The following is a 16,284-nucleotide window of genomic DNA, read 5'->3' on the forward strand; positions in this document are numbered from 1 at the left end:
GAAAGTGTGCAGGGACAAAGAAACCCAGCAGCCTACTAACCGGGTCAGCTTAGTCATCAGGAAACCAGAATCTAGGGCTAAAGCACCGTTTGCTCAGCTGACCAGGTTGCAGCACCCCAGCGCAATCTCCAGGGCTGCTAAGTGACCCGGTATCTTTCTCCAGCATCTTTCTCCACTGAGAGCTGAAAGTTGAGAAGTTGATGTAAAGTTATTTACCAAAAATGACCAAACGACCACTATAGTCTCAATATTCCAACACGACTAAGGCCTCTTAGGAGAATTACCCTCCACGACCGGGCATACCCCAGGAATCTCTGTTATTTAGGTAAATCATTAGCGACGAGAGCTACGAAATTCCAAAGTTATATCTTACCATAGTGGAGCCTAATGAAGATTGTTTGAAATGAAGATCACCTGAAGTCCTGCAAAATAACCAACCCACCTTCTTCTGTTCTGAAAAGGCGAGGGATCTTTCCCAGAGTTGCCATAGCTATGGATAAATCACTTGCCGTCTTTTTTCCTACAATGTAAGTAGAACACAACCCATCCCAACTAAAAGAGATAGTTGCAAAGCAAATAGCAAATAAATAACCCAACTACCCAAACTAAGACACTGCAGTTATGAAGGGGCTACGTAAATGTTTCCTCATTCAACATCATGGAAATGCATCAAAGTTCTGTCATATTGAGAGACTTCTGTGATGCAGTGTGCTCTTTTTCTTTCTTCTGAAAACCAAGATTCTCTTACCTTTGTTGTCTCTTGCCTAACCCTACAATCCAACCTCATTCCCTGCTTTTCCTTAACATGACCACCAAATCTAGACAGGCTTAGCCCTCACCCTTCCAAGTCACACAGGGATCACTTCAGCACTGTATTGTAGGGTCCACCTCCTTCTTGCATGGGATGTCTTTTTTCTCCTTTCATACTAATCCAATGCATCATTAAAAGCCAACCCAAATGGCTAAAAATTTTGCCCTCAATATGTGTTCCCAGACCACCTAAAATATACACTTCCTGGGATAGGAATTCAGTAAATGTTTGTGGCTTCTTCTCCTATTCCCTTTGACCTACTGCTCTGAACATCTATAGTATTTGCTTGCTCCAAGAAGTAATAAGACATTTAGATATGTTGTACCACTAGCATTTTTCATATGTAACTTTGTCCCAACAACTGGGCAGTAAGAGTATTTGGCCTTGTATATCAAACGATAAGCCTGTGCTCTTGATCCAAATGACTTTTAGTAGGTAGCTTACGTATTATTTTCTATGTCTGCATCTGAGTACACAACAGGGTCTACTCAGGACCTAAACTACTTTTAAAATTCTATAAATGTTTATTTACTGAACCAGTAAACATGATGTGTAAAGCTATTTTATGCCATAAGTAAACATGATGGGAGGCACTTTTGTGACATCAGCATTGTAGTGGAAGCCAGTATAAGGGATAAAAACCACCACAGAATTGAAGCCATGGAGAAAAGAGGAAAAAGAGAAACTCTCATCGAGAAGTCAAGAGAGACCAAGATGCGGGAAGATGATCAGAGTGATTGGGACACAACCAATTTACAAGTCAGCTTGGATGCTAATGGGTATGAAGATGAATATCAAGAGTCACGTAGAAATCTCTCATTAAAAGATTAAATAGAATTGTCAATGATTGGACAATTTAAAAAAAATTAATGTCATCCTTTCTTCTGGCCCTCTCAAGTTTTTCTTGTCAGACTGGCTTGGAATGGAGGGACAAAAGCATAAAAACATGGCTTTTTCATAGCCAGTTACAACACCAAAGCAAATAGGCTTGTAGAATGAAAAGAGCTATAAATGTAGTTTGTCTAAATAAATGTATTTGTTTATTTCCACTCCCTCTTGTGACCCCACTAAAAGAATAGTAAAGGAATAAAAGAGGCATAAACTCAAAAGAATGACAGAATAGGAAGAGATACAAAAGCAGACAAACAATGTCAAAAAGTTTACAATCAGGTAAACAATTGAACAAGTGATAACTAATAAATCAGAATGTAGGAAGCTCTGAACCTTCAAGTGACTGTGTGTGTGTGTGTGTGTGTGTGTGTGTGTGTGTGTGTGTGTTGGCACAGGGTGGGGTGTATAGACAGAAGCCAACAAGATTCAAGCTAAATTGCACTATAGTAATCTTGAAAGGCTCAGAAATTAGAGGCACCTGGTACTCCTGGAGGTGGAAGTGATAGGTGAAACCAAATAAGAGGTTTGTTTGAAAGTCTTTAAAAAGAGCAGTGAAAGGCACCTGGGTGGCTCAGTTGGTTAAGCATTGACCCTTGATTTAAGCTCAGGTGATGATCTCATGGTTCGTGGGATCAAGCCCCTTGTCAGGCTCTGCACTAATAGCACAGAGCCTGCTTGGGATTTTCTTTCTCCCTATCTCTCTGCCCCTCTTCCACTCACATGCGTGGACTCTCTCTCTCAAAAAATAAATAAACTAAAAAGAAAAGGAGCAGTGAAGCCTCTAGATCTTGTCTCCAAATTGGCTTAAAACACAAGGTTACTTCTCTAGAGAAATTGGACAGTACTAGTAAGATGACCTACAGATTTTGATATTTGCAGGTCTCCAATCAGACAGCAATAGCCTTGACTAATACCCTACGAGGAAGCCCACCAATTGATAAGCTCTATTCACACAGGACTTCTATCCTCTTTTTTAGCTTCATTCTTAGATATGAGAGTCAGGATCCCCATGCATTTGAAGAGAATCTCCAACAGGAACACAGAGACAAAACAAGCAAACAAGAAACACACACAGGAAAACTGGGAGGGCAGCGTGGGGTGGGGGGAATAATGCAGAAAACAAAAGAAATCTTCATTAAAAGATGTGATGAATACTTTTACAGAAATAAGAGGTAATCCGTGAACCAAGAACACAAGGAATATTCAGACAACCAAAAATAAAGTCCTTTAAAATTAAAAATATAGTAAACACACAAATTCACAATTCATGGAAGAGTTGAAATACATAGTTGAGGAAGTACCCCAGAAAGTAGGTCAATAAGATAAAAGAGGGTTTTTGAAGATAATAAATTACAGACTCAAACAGAAAAATAAACATCCAACTAATAGGAATCCAATAGGGGAAAACAACAGAAAGAGGAAAATTTTCAAAGCCATGCTAAAAAACAATCCTAAAATTAATGAATCCATTAAGGGCTCAATAAAGTGAATAAAAAAGACTGATACCAAAGTATACAACAGAGAAATTTTAGAGAAAAAAAAAAATAAAAACTTGTGAAAGATTTAAAAACACACACCTACAAAGAAGTAGAAATAATAATGATGTTAGATGGATCAAAAGCAACACTGGAAACTATAAGAAAATGGAGTTAGGCCATCAAAATTTTTAATGAAAATTTTTCCCAAACTGGCATTTCTATACCCAGCTCAAATATGAAAAATGTGAAGTCAAAATAAAGACATTTTTAAATGCATAGTCCGAAAAACTTTACTCCTACGCCCTCTTTCTGGGAAGATACTGGAGATACTCCAGTAAAATAATAGGTTTACCAAAAAGAGGGAGCTAAGGATCCAAAAATCCAGGGCTTTCGTGCAGGAGAGACACAAAGGGGATTCCTAGGGAGATAGCTATGCCTCAGATCAAAAGAGCAATTAATTACTTTCAGTTTCAACTCAGACATAACTTGGAAGTTGTAACTCCCATCCTTACAAGAAAGCTGAACAAGCTGAAAATCAACATCTTTTTTTGTACTCATCAAAGACTTGAGGTCATAGGGCAAACCACCAGCTTCAGTCTGGAGAAACAGGCAAATCCAGAGTCAGAGCTAAGACCTGTTTGTCTGGGGCAAGAGATGCTGGAGCCATAAATTGGCGGGAACAGCTCAATGATGATTTGGAATTGGTAACAATGGAATTGCTGGAGGCTGAGTGTGAACTGGCATAGGGATGAGAAAGTCCTGGGAGTCAAGTAGGCATCCATATTTTCATGAGTTTTATCTCCAGGAATCCCACCAGGTTTTCAGGGTGAAAAACTGAGAAAGATCCTCTTGGTGCTCTAGCAGGGATAGAAAAAGAGTAACCGTTGTGAAATATGGCCAAAGATTCTCCATATTATTAAGAAGGGCACTTGTCGTGTTGAGCACTGGGTGTTATATGTAAGTGATGAATCACTAAATTCATCTGAATACTCCTGAAACCAACATTACACTATATGTTAACTAACTAGAATTTAAATAAAAATTTAAGGGAAAAAAAGTCAATAGCAAGAGGTTTGGCAGTTTCTTATGAAGTCAAACCTATACTTACCCTATGGCTCACCAAACCCACTCAAAAATATTTACTCAAGGAAACAAAAACATAGGTCAACAAAATACTTTTACAAAAATGTCTGTAGTAGCTTTATTCATAAAAACCCAAGACTGGAAATGTCCAAATGTCCATCAATGGGAAAATGAATAAACAAATTACAGTATCTTTGTATAATGAAATCTTACTCAACAATAAGAAGGAATAAACTATAGATATATTAAGTAACATGAATAACTCTTACAGAAATCACATTGTGTGAAAGAAAACAAACACAAAATAGTATATATTGTGTGATTTCCTTTATGCAAAGTTCTAAAACATGCAAAACTAATCATTAGTGATAAAAATCAGAAGAGATTTTTATCACTCGTTGGGGACCAGTGAGTAGGGGTCGACTAGGAAGCAGCATCAGAATATTTCTAGGGTAATGTAGCTGTCCCCTATGTTGATGGAGTACAGGTAACACAGGATTTATGTTTGCCAAAACTGGGTGAACTTAAAACTTCATTCTGATTTTATGGAATGTAAATTTTAACTCAAAATAAAAAATAGGGGTGCCTGGGTGGCTCAGTCGGTTAAGCGTCTGACTTCCGCAGATCAGGTTATGATCTCACAGTTTGTGAGTTCAAGCCCCACATCGGGCTCTGTGCTGTCTGCTCAGAGCCTGAAGCCTACTTCGGATTCTGTGTCTCCTTCTGTCTCTGCCCCTCTCCCACTTGTGCTCTGTCTCTCCCTGTCTCTCAAAAATAAATAAATGTAAAAAAAATTTTTTTAAATAACCTTAACAAATATATATATATATATTTTAATTTGTAGCCAATGTGGGTGCAGTGTCCCACAACCGGGGGCTCTTTTATAAACCCTGGTGCTGCAGCAGCTGTGATTCTCAAACCTGGCCACATGTTAGCTATTTATTGGGGAGCTTGTATTCTGCCAGTTCCTGGGGCTGACTTACCCCCAGAAATTCTGACTCTTGGGGGGGTGATCTTGAAATCTAAATTTCAGAATAAATTCCAGAGCTGCTTAATGTACACTTGAGGGTTTAGATCTTAGTAGACATTTTTAAGAGGCTGCTATAATATTTGGCCCCAGTCACCTCTGCCATTTTTGAGTTGTGACATGAGTGAATTAAAAGATAAGTATGTTTATTCAAACCCATGTATATTTTAAAAGAATTAGGTATGAATTGGAAGATAGAGGAAAGGAACTACAACATATTGAGAGTCTAAGCTGTGCCAGGGAAGTTATTAAGCATTTGACATAGATAATTTCATTTAAATTCTCTAAGAAGCACACTTATCATTTATTATACATTTTTACCACAATCACCAGAATCTAAGCCCTTAGCTATTAACAGTCTTGCCTTTTAAGCTCCAGCAAAACCAACTTCCTTGAAACCTCTTAATGGGCCCTGGGCCTTTGCAATGCCTAGGATATATTTCCCCTTCATCCACCAGATGTACTTCTACACATCTTTAGGGTCCTTATGCATTATATGCAGTCTTTCCTGCTTCCTCCCTTAATCTGTCGGCAGAATTTTATTCTTCAGGTAGAAATTGTATGTGCTATCCTAGGATTTGTAGCAAAGTGTGTTTTGGAATTCTCTTACATGAATCAGAGATAGTCATTGGTAACTAATGTAATGCTAAATGCACTTAAATGTAAAAAACACTACAAATAAGTGTTTGGCAGTCAAAAAAAAAAAAAGGATTCTCCATAATAAATTCCTACTTTCCAGGGAAAAAGACCTTATGATAACCTTCTCCTATCTGAAAGAAGGGTATTTCTCTCACTTCAATCCCCAATGGTCTTCCTGTCTCACCGAACGTGGGGAAAACAAAAACAAAAACAAAACCGATGGTATACTTGCGAAGTGCACAGCCTAGGGACACAAGGCCTCTGAAAGACTGAAATTTCATAAGATAATAGAACACTTTCCCTGTCCCATATCTTACCACCACATTAATAGGGCTCCAATAGAACATTAGTAGATTACATCTAAAAGAGTTACAAGACACAGATTCTCTCTGAGAAGTACTTATGGAAGCTCAAAGTCAATAATAAGACAAAATCAATGATATTAGAGAATTTTGAAGCCTCCAGAGCTTTTAGATATGGAAACATTAAACACAGCCAAACTCCTAGCCAAATTAGCATAAAAATTCATACTAAAGGCTTATTTATCTCTGTTTCTATTATCCAATACATCACATCTGGCTTTCAACATAAAAATGATAAGGCATGCTACAAGACAAGAAAAAAAGTAAAACAGCATAAAGAGACAACGCAAGCATCAGAACCAGGAACAGCATAGAACAATGACCCAGGTGTTGGAATTATCAGACAGGGAATTTAAAATCACTATGATTAAGGTATAAAGGCTCTAATGAAAAAATAGACTATATGCAAGAACAGAGTGTTAATAAGTAGAGAGATAAATAAAATCAAATATAATAAATCAAAGCTAATAAAAAATCAAATTAGAGTGCGAGAAATAAAATTACTACAATAAAAATGAAGAATCACTTTGAAGAATTCATCAGTGACAGGGTATCGCTGAGAAAGAATCAGCAAGCTTGAATATATGTCAATAGAAATTCCCCAAGTTAACTTGTGGGACAATTTCAAAAGGTGTAACATACATGTAATTGGAATAACAGAAAGAAAAAAAAGAGAGAAAGGAACAAAAAATATTTAAAGAATAATAGTTGAGAATTTTCCAAAAATAATGACAGACACAAAACTAAAAATCTAGGAATCTCAGAGGACACCAAGAAAGATAAATACCAAAAATGATACGTGGGCATGTCACAAACAACAGAAACCAAAGACAAAGAGAAAATCTTGAAAGAAGCTGGGGTGAGGCAGGGAGTGAAATCACCTTATTCATAGAGAGAAAAAAAAATGAATTATAACTGACTTCTCATCAGAAGCCATTTCAGCAAGAAGATAGTGGAGTGAAATATTTAAAGTGCTGAGAGAAAAGAAATCACCAACTTAAAATTCTATGTCCAGTGAAAATATCTCTCAAAAGTGAAGGAGAAATAGAGACTTTCCCAGGCAAAACTGGGAGAATCTATCAACAGCAGATCTACCTTACAAAAAAATGTTAAAAGAAGTTTTTTGAGAGACAGAAATGGTTTAGATAAAAAACTCAGGGCTAAATAAAGAAAGGAACAGCATCAGAAAAGGAATTAATGAAGGTACAATAAAAATCTTTTATTTTTCTTATTCTTAATGCATCTAAAAGATAATTGCTTAAAATAATAGTAATAATATAGAGAGTGATTATAGCTTATAGATAAGTGAAATAAGTGACAGAAATACTGTAAGGGTCAGGAAGGAGGAATTATAAATACTCTGCTATAAGGTACCTGCACTACACATGAAGCAGTATAACATTATCTGAATGTGGACTTAAACTAAAAATGTATACTGTAATCTTTGCAGTAGCCATTAAGAATTGTTAGAAATAAGTATAATTGATATGCTAAGAGTGGAAAAGAGTGGAGAAAAAAATGAAGCCATATAAATTGGTGAAAAAGAGGAGAAAAAAGAGCAACAAATCTATATTGGAGCAGGAAAACAGAGGACCTGAGAAAGGAGTTCTCCCGGAATGAAACCAAGAGACCACCCAGTATGTGTGAATGTGTTGAAAATAGACACTTATTTTAGTTTGCAGATGAAATATTAATAAGTATATAGAAGACTAAACCAAAGTAAAACTGAGTCAATAACTAACTCCAAATAAAACAAAAAGTTGTGCAAGGAAAGAAATATTCTGATACATTCAATCCATATTCTTAATAACATAAATAATATATACTAATTTAACAAAAACGTGATACAATGATACTGAGTAAGGTGGGGTAAGATGGGGGGGTATATAAGATAACAAAATCTTCATTTTCCTTAGAAAGAATACAACACATAACTTTTTTTTAAGATTAAGAAAAGGCAACATAAGCACAGTATTTAGAATTATAGAGTGGGGCGCCCGGGTGGCTCAGTCGGTTGTGTCTGACTGTTGATTTTGACTCAGGTCATGATCTCATGGTTTGTGGAATTGAGCCCACATAGTGCTCTGTGCTGACAACTCACAAAGCCTGCTTGGGATTCTCTCTCCCTCTCTCCTCTGCCCCTCCCCCATTCATGGGAGCATGCGTGCACGCTCTGTCTCTCTCTCTCTCTCTCAAAAATAATAATTATTATTTTTAATAATTATTAAGTAATAATAAATAAACATTAACAACGAATTATGGAGTAACAACCTAAAGAAACAACAAAAAGAACTGAAAGTGATTGCCTCTATGAAATAGGGAATAAAAGATGGAGCAGGGAATACTATTTACCTGTTTATTTATGTATCTATTTATTTGCTTACTGTTTTAAGCTACTACCTGACTTTTTTAAATGTGCTTATTTTTTAAAATGAAAAATAATTTTTTTAAAAAGAAAGAAAACAAATAGGAGGGAGCCAAAGGACATTCAGGAAGATGATTAAGTCTAGGATGCTTCCGGTAGAGATTAAGAAAAGAAAATTGATTGGGGTGCCTGGGTGGCTCCGTTGGTTAAGTGTCCAACTCTTGATCTTGGCTCAGATCATAATCTCACAGTTTGTGAGTTCAAACCCTGAGTCTAGCTCTGCACTGACAGCGCAGAGCCTGCTTGGGATTCTGTCTCTCCCTCTCTCTGCCTCTCCTCTACTCACGTTCTCTCTCTTTCTCAAAATAAATAAATAAACTTTAAAAAAAGATAAGAAAAGAAAAAAGTTGATTAAAGAAACACTTAGGGGATAAAGTTTATAGGAGTTGGAGATGAATTTGAAAAAAGACATGAAGGAAATGTACGTATTGAGGGTAACTCATAGATTCTGGCTAAATTATAGGAGGTGCTATTCCTAAAGACAGCAAACAGTAGAAGAGGAAAAATCTGGGTCTGAGGACCTGCATTTTGTGTTAGACATGTGGATTTGAGGTGCCTTTGAGACATCATCAAGACAGGGATCTATCTATTTGTATCCAGAACTCAGTGGAGAGATTTGAGCATGATATATATTTGGAAGTCACAGGCCTATAGATGGTGACATAGATGAAATTGCTTAGTGGAGAAAAACACAGGAAGGAGAGAACAGTGCCTAGGAATGAGCTATGAATACTAACTACAGGTAGGCAAATAAAAGAGGATGAGTATGTAAAAGGGCTGGAAAAGGCTTGGCCCCAAGAGGTGGAATGAAAATCCAGAGTAGAGTGTCACTGAAGGCAAAGGAATATTGACTAAAGACATGATCAATGGTGCATAAGAATGTCTCTTCCCTCATATGGAACATATTTTTGAGGTGATCCAAGGAGGATTGGTCATGGCCTGTTTGGAATATCAAAATTTCAGTGGTTGATATTTAATCATTTCAAAAAATATAGGTTTAGTAAACTATAGTTCTAGGGAGAAATGGCCATATTAACATATAGCAACAGTTTCCATGATTTCAAAACAAAGCATTTCAGATGCATTAAATATAAGGAGGAGAACAAGTAGGAGAAGGTGACCTAGCATTTACTGAGATACTACGTATGGCACTTAACACATTTTAACTCATGTAATCCTTAAAACAATTCTCTGGTCTATTACATATCTCTATTCCCATTTTTCAAAATAGTTATTTGAAGCATGTAGAAGTTAAACAACTTACATCATTTTATTCTCATTCAAGGTCTGCCTAGAAAATATCTTACCAAACTTTTTAAACATAGGGTTTTTTTTATGGGGAGTAACCCTATGCAACAGAACTGAAGGGACTTGAGGTATTATTCTTCCCATATATATTCAGAAATTTCTTAATAAAAGTGAGTTAACATTTTTACACTGAAAAGAATAATTATTGATTAAATTCATGCATGCTAAACATTCATCTTTAAATTAAGAAAATTCTAGCTTATAGATAGAAAGAATGAAGTATTAGAGAATTTATGCCAACTAATTAGTACTAAATTCTGCCAATTTTTTCTTTGTGTGTCTTTAGAATCCAATTTCCCTTTTTGCTACCGTCTCAATTCTGCTTCTGATTTTTTTTGTGTCCTATCATTCTCCGCCTGCAATCCTCTCACTCATCCATTTTGTGCATCATGCCATATTAACCTCTCTACAAAACTTTTAATTGTATCATCCTGCAGTGAAAAAAAGACTCCCAGTTACATAATATGTGTCTGAAATCCATAACCTAGCAGGCAGAATGCACCATAGTCTCACCACAACATTTATTCTCAGACTTATATCCCCATTTAAATGATCGCCTCCCACCAAGTCATTCTGTTCCATGTCCCTTACCTTTTTTGTGCTGGCTTCATTCATGTGAGCCCCTTTGTTTGAAATTCTATGTCACGTCCTCTGCCTATCCAGATCTCACCCATCTTCGAAATTTCATCCTTTTCATAAATGTTTATTTTTCCTCCACAACATTCCAGGTCATAGTCATCTTTCCCTTTATGCTTTTATGCCAATATCTACAAACTTCATTTAGCATTGCTTCAAGAACTATAGCAAGCTGGCTTGAATTTTCACTTCTTTTCTTATCAGCCTATAAAATTTATATGATTTGCCTTTTCGTTAGATTTTAAACTGCTTAAGAGCAGACACCAATCAAATACAAATAAAAGGCCATCTTTTACAGCCAAACCACTATGGCGGGTATAAAAATAAAGCTATGAAACAAGACAGACACAGTCCCTGTTCACACAGTGTTTATAGGCTCCATCCTTTTTAGCACCAGCCAGTCTTTTGTGTGTTAGTGGAGATAAAGCTGTATTTCGTGACTATGCCTATCCATACACTACTAGTGTATCATGAAACAGACTTTTACATTATACAAAGTGCCAGTGGAACATGAAAAAAAAAATTTATCAAGACAACTCTGTATTCCCAAATTCACAGTCTAAAGCCAAGAAATTCACTGCTCTTCCATACCCATATATCTTTGTTCTTGTCAGTAGAAATATACAGAAGCAAACTTGTACTGAATCCTGTGGGTGTGGTTTTACCACTGGGCCATGTTCAAATAAATTCTTTGTGCATTTTGTAAATTAATCTATTTTATGGGACCCAGTGGAGACTAAATGCCCGCTTCATCTGGCGTAATACATTCATTTTTTTCTTAATGTCATTATATACACTATACCAAATTCTACCCACCATGATCACAGACTCACCAAATCTTTCTGGGCCACACGTTTCTCTCTTCTGAAATCAAAGAATTAATGCTTGAGAATTTTAAAGGTCTTTCTAGTTATAGAATTCTACAATTATATGCATACCACCTGGACTTAGAATCAGAGTGGTAAACATAGTAAAGACAAGAAACAAAGAAAAAATTTCTTTAGACGGGTAATGATTAATTTTATTTGTTGGGGCGCCTGGGTGGCGCAGTCGGTTAAGCGTCCGACTTCAGCCAGGTCACGATCTCGCGGTCTGTGAGTTCGAGCCCCGCGTCAGGCTCTGGGCTGATGGCTCGGAGCCTGGAGCCTGTTTCCGATTCTGTGTCTCCCTCTCTCTCTGCCCCTCCCCCGTTCATGCTCTGTCTCTCTCTGTCCCAAAAATAAATAAAAAACGTTGAAAAAAAAAATTAAAAAAAAAAATTTTATTTGTCAACTTGACTGTACCCCAGGATTCCCAGATTAAACATTATTTCTGGGTGTGTCTGTGAGGGTGTTTCAGGATGAGATTAGCATCCGACTCAGTATATAGTCGTCCCCAAAGTGTGTAGGTATCATGCAATCGTCCTGGGGCCTCAACAGAACAAAAAACAGAGGAAGGAGGAACTGCCTCTCTTTTCTCCCTGCATGTCTGCTTAAGCTGAAACATTGGTCTTCTCTTGCCTTGGACTGGAATTTACACCTTCATCTCCCCTCATTCTCAAGGCTTTAGACTTGGACTAGAATTATAACCACTGGCTTTCCTGGCTCCCCAGACTGCAGATAGTGAACTTCTCAGCTTCATAATGACTTGAGCCAATTCCTCATAATAGATATGTGTGTGTGTGTGTGTGTATGTGAGTGTGTGCATACATATAGATATGTATGTATGTGTATAAACATACACATGAACACACTCACACACTCACACTACTGGTTCTGCTTTGCAGTAGAACTCTTATACAAATTGCAAAATGACAATGAGATTGAGGAAGGTGAGGCCAAAGAGGCTAGAATGGGGATCTAGATGTAGCTCCTACTGTACTTACTAAAACAAACACCCTACCACCTAATGATAGAAATGTTTGAGTGCAAATGGAGCAACGAAAACTTAGCATAGCAGTGCTGGATAAATACATGGCATTTGAAAAATCTCTTTAATGCAAGATTATATATCTGAAAATACTAAAACCGGGTAAGGTTCCTAATTATTCTTCCGGATCCACTGAAAGAAATAGAGGCAATCCTACAACATGAGAAGGATAGAGAAAGCCCATTTCAGTGTCTCTCAAATTTTGATGTACATGTGATTCACCTAGGGGTCTCTTAAAATGCAGATTCTGATTCAAAAGATTTAGGCTTTTCTGCTTGGTAAGCAGTGATCCTTAATTTGTCATACCCAACCAATTATGGGGAATATAAACACCTCTTTTAATCGGTGGCAATGTAGGTGTGATGGAACCAAAATAAAGATCACACTTACTAGTGACATCTTGCCAGTTCAGGCTGACCATAGTTTTCCTAGACATGAACTCTTTAAGACTAAGCCTCCATTGCACCTGGACGCTGTCCTTTTATGTATATCAGATTCTACTGAAAGCAACATGTCAAGGTTCATGCCTTCCCACAGAGCTGGTAACAAGCCTGATCCCCCATCGATTTAGCAATAAGTAATGTCCATTCTCATATTGCTTCATCCTTTCAGACCAACTGCCAAGCCTGCAGTAGTCCCACTACTTACCTTTTCTGGCTTAACAGGTCTGTCCTATCATGATGATAAGCCTCCACAAGAGCTACCTCCACTTGCCTTCACAAGCCAAGTGCAACTCCCAAGACCCACAAGTCCCTCTTAGTACATTGTGGCCAATATTACTTAAGGCACAACAAATGTTGCCATTGTGTGCAATTTTTCTTCTTGAAGTTCAAGGAATGAACGGTCTGATCATCTGATCAAGCCAATATTCACTTTTTGGGGCACCATCCTGATTCCATCAAAACAAACCTGTATAGCACTCTATCTGCATTCACATCTGGTATTGTCAGAAGAGCAAAGTAGACCCTGACATGCAAGGAAGGCAGTGATGCTGCAAATTATCTCCCATCATGCCCAATTGCCTTAACAGTCTGTCATCTTAGTTCACAGCAAGGCACCAAATCAGCTACAGATGCCAAATCTGTAATGTATGCTCCAGTTCAATGATAGGTTTTCTCTAGAAGCTGCAAAAGAACCAGCACAATTAACACAACTGACATAACGTTACCCATAATGGCAATTGCAACCTGCTCTTATTCAAATGAGTCATCACGAGATGCTGATTAATATCTTTTCTCTAAATTTCCCAAGTACATTCTTTGGGTGAATCTTGTAGTATGGCTTCAATCCAGTTCCCCTTTCCAGGGGAAAAATCGGGGGCTTTACCCCACATTGGCTATGATTCAACACCACATCTGAAACAGCTAAAAGTATGATTCTCTGGTTCAGAGATAGTCTCTCAAGCAGTGATGGTACCCTTTCCTAGCATCATTACCCAGTTACACACTCCTTTCCCACAGTTTCCATTTATTACCTTGTTTCAGCCTTCCCAGGTCAGAGTCTCTGCCCAACCACAGAGTAGGCATAGCTTTGCCAGAGTCTGCCCAGAAAACAGGACTAGGGTTAGCAAGGTTGAGGATGATGAGACTATTTCCACTACTAACCAGTGAGACAGCACTGAATCAAATTCAGAGAAATTAAAATAGTGTTGTGAATGCTGTCTCTTTCTCCAGACACACAAGGGCAATCCCAGAGCCAGCAAATCAGAATACAGAAAAACAAAGAAAAACTTTGTGAGACAGGAAGAATGCAGGATTATTATGATTGCATCAAACCCCACTCCTTTGTTGCCGATTCCACATTCCACAACCTGTCCAAAAGTGTCACCCCGTTACTACCCATATTGGCAGATGAAAGATACATTCACCAAAGTGAGTCAGCCATTTTTCCTGCCGTATCATTCCCCAGGGTACTGATAGATGTTTTAATTGCTCATTCAGTTCTCAACAAAACTTTTACTTTGTGTGTGGTCAATGGTATCTGTCCATTCATTATTACTCTTTGTAGTCCAGTTTTGTACATTGCTAGCAGCCCAGTGCACACCTTGATCCAATGAAACCAGGGGAACCAATTAATGTACCACCTGGTGGTCCATACCATAAATGGTATTCTCACGGCTTAGGTCACCAGGTAAGCACAGACCAAAGTAGATTACATGTCTACTCGAGGCCGGACCCATTTGAAACCAGCTGGGACTACTAGTGAGAGCCCTATGTATTCACTTGCCAGCTAAATGCTGGCTCTTCAGAAACTCTTACCCAAAGCTATCTTCAGATGGTGCTTTCCTTGTTAATATCTGTACCATCTTTTACCTCATTAGAAGCTTCAACAGGAAGCAAAGGAATGTGCCATTTTTTCCACCCAGTATTTCATAGTGTAAGCATTTTCATGCTGCTCAGTTCAAGTAACTGGGTAGTTATTTCCAGGGGCTGGACAAGGACAGCCTCTACATTCGGGTCCCCTTGTGAGCCATCAGCTGAGCCTTTCTGGTTGGCATCTACATAGCCCACTTCAATTCACCACTGGAATTCCTACAGGTATTTTCATAAGTGCATTCTGCATAAAGTGTTGCCAAGACCTTAGCAAGGTCAAATTCTTGCAGTACTATGGATACGCCATCCTAAATTTTGACCACTATTCAAACTTACTGTTGCTTCTTCAGCCAAGGTTTTATGACCCAGTGATTAAATGGGGCAAACTTCTAGACTGTATTTCATTCTCAATTTGGGAACTTTCATCAGTAAACCAGGAAATTAATTCTGCTTTAACAAGGAGAAAAACCTATAATTCAAACCATTCAACGCTAAGAGTTGCCACTTTTGGAAGCTCCTATTGTTAGTTCTAAGGGCAGGGCAGCAATATAGATATGGATACACTATACATCTTCAGGGCCACAGACAGTGGGGTGCTCCCATATCTATATACCATTTCCATTTTAACACTGAACTCTTCTGAAATACTCCTTCCTTGTGGGAAATGAATCTGACATTACCCAAGACATAAAGGTGCTTTGAATCTCAGAATCTTTTTTTTTTTGTAATTTTTAATTGTATTTATTTACCTATTTTGAGAGAGACAAAGACAGCATGAGTGGGGGAGAGGCAGGGAGAGAGAGAAAGAGAGAGAGAGAGAATCTCAAGCAGGCTCCACACTGCCAGTGCAGAGCCCAGTGCAGGGATAGAACTCACAAAACTGTGAGATCATGACCTGAGCCTAAACCAAAAGTAGAATGCTTAACCAACTGAACCATCCAGGCACCTCTCAGAATCATTTTAAAGCCCTGATTAATGGGAGCATCTCCACTAAATCCCAGTAAGAGGCCAGTAATTCTTTATCAAAGGGGCTAAATCTCTTCTTGGCATCATGTAACTATAAATCCAATATTCCAAAATTACCATTTGGGAGGAGAGGATAGCATTAAGGAATTCTGCAAGAGACTCCAGTCTGCATGTGTCTAGATAGTAAAAACCTCCGAAATAATTTGTGCATAAGGCCAACCCAAATGGTACTGTTCTGGGCTACAGCTTCTGCAAGCTTCTCAAAGCCTGTTTCTTGTTGTTGTTTTGATCTCATTCAAATTCAGATTTTTTTTCCTTGCCAATGTATTAGGGCTAACAAGATTCCCAGGAACAGTGTATGTGTTCCCCATAGCCAAAATTCTCCACAAATTATTGTGTCTCTTTCTTATTAGCAGGGCCTGGCAAATATATCCGTGT

Source organism: Panthera leo, chromosome B4 (genome assembly GCF_018350215.1).
Source record: "Panthera leo isolate Ple1 chromosome B4, P.leo_Ple1_pat1.1, whole genome shotgun sequence".
In the NCBI taxonomy this organism is placed as follows: Eukaryota; Metazoa; Chordata; class Mammalia; order Carnivora; family Felidae; genus Panthera; species Panthera leo.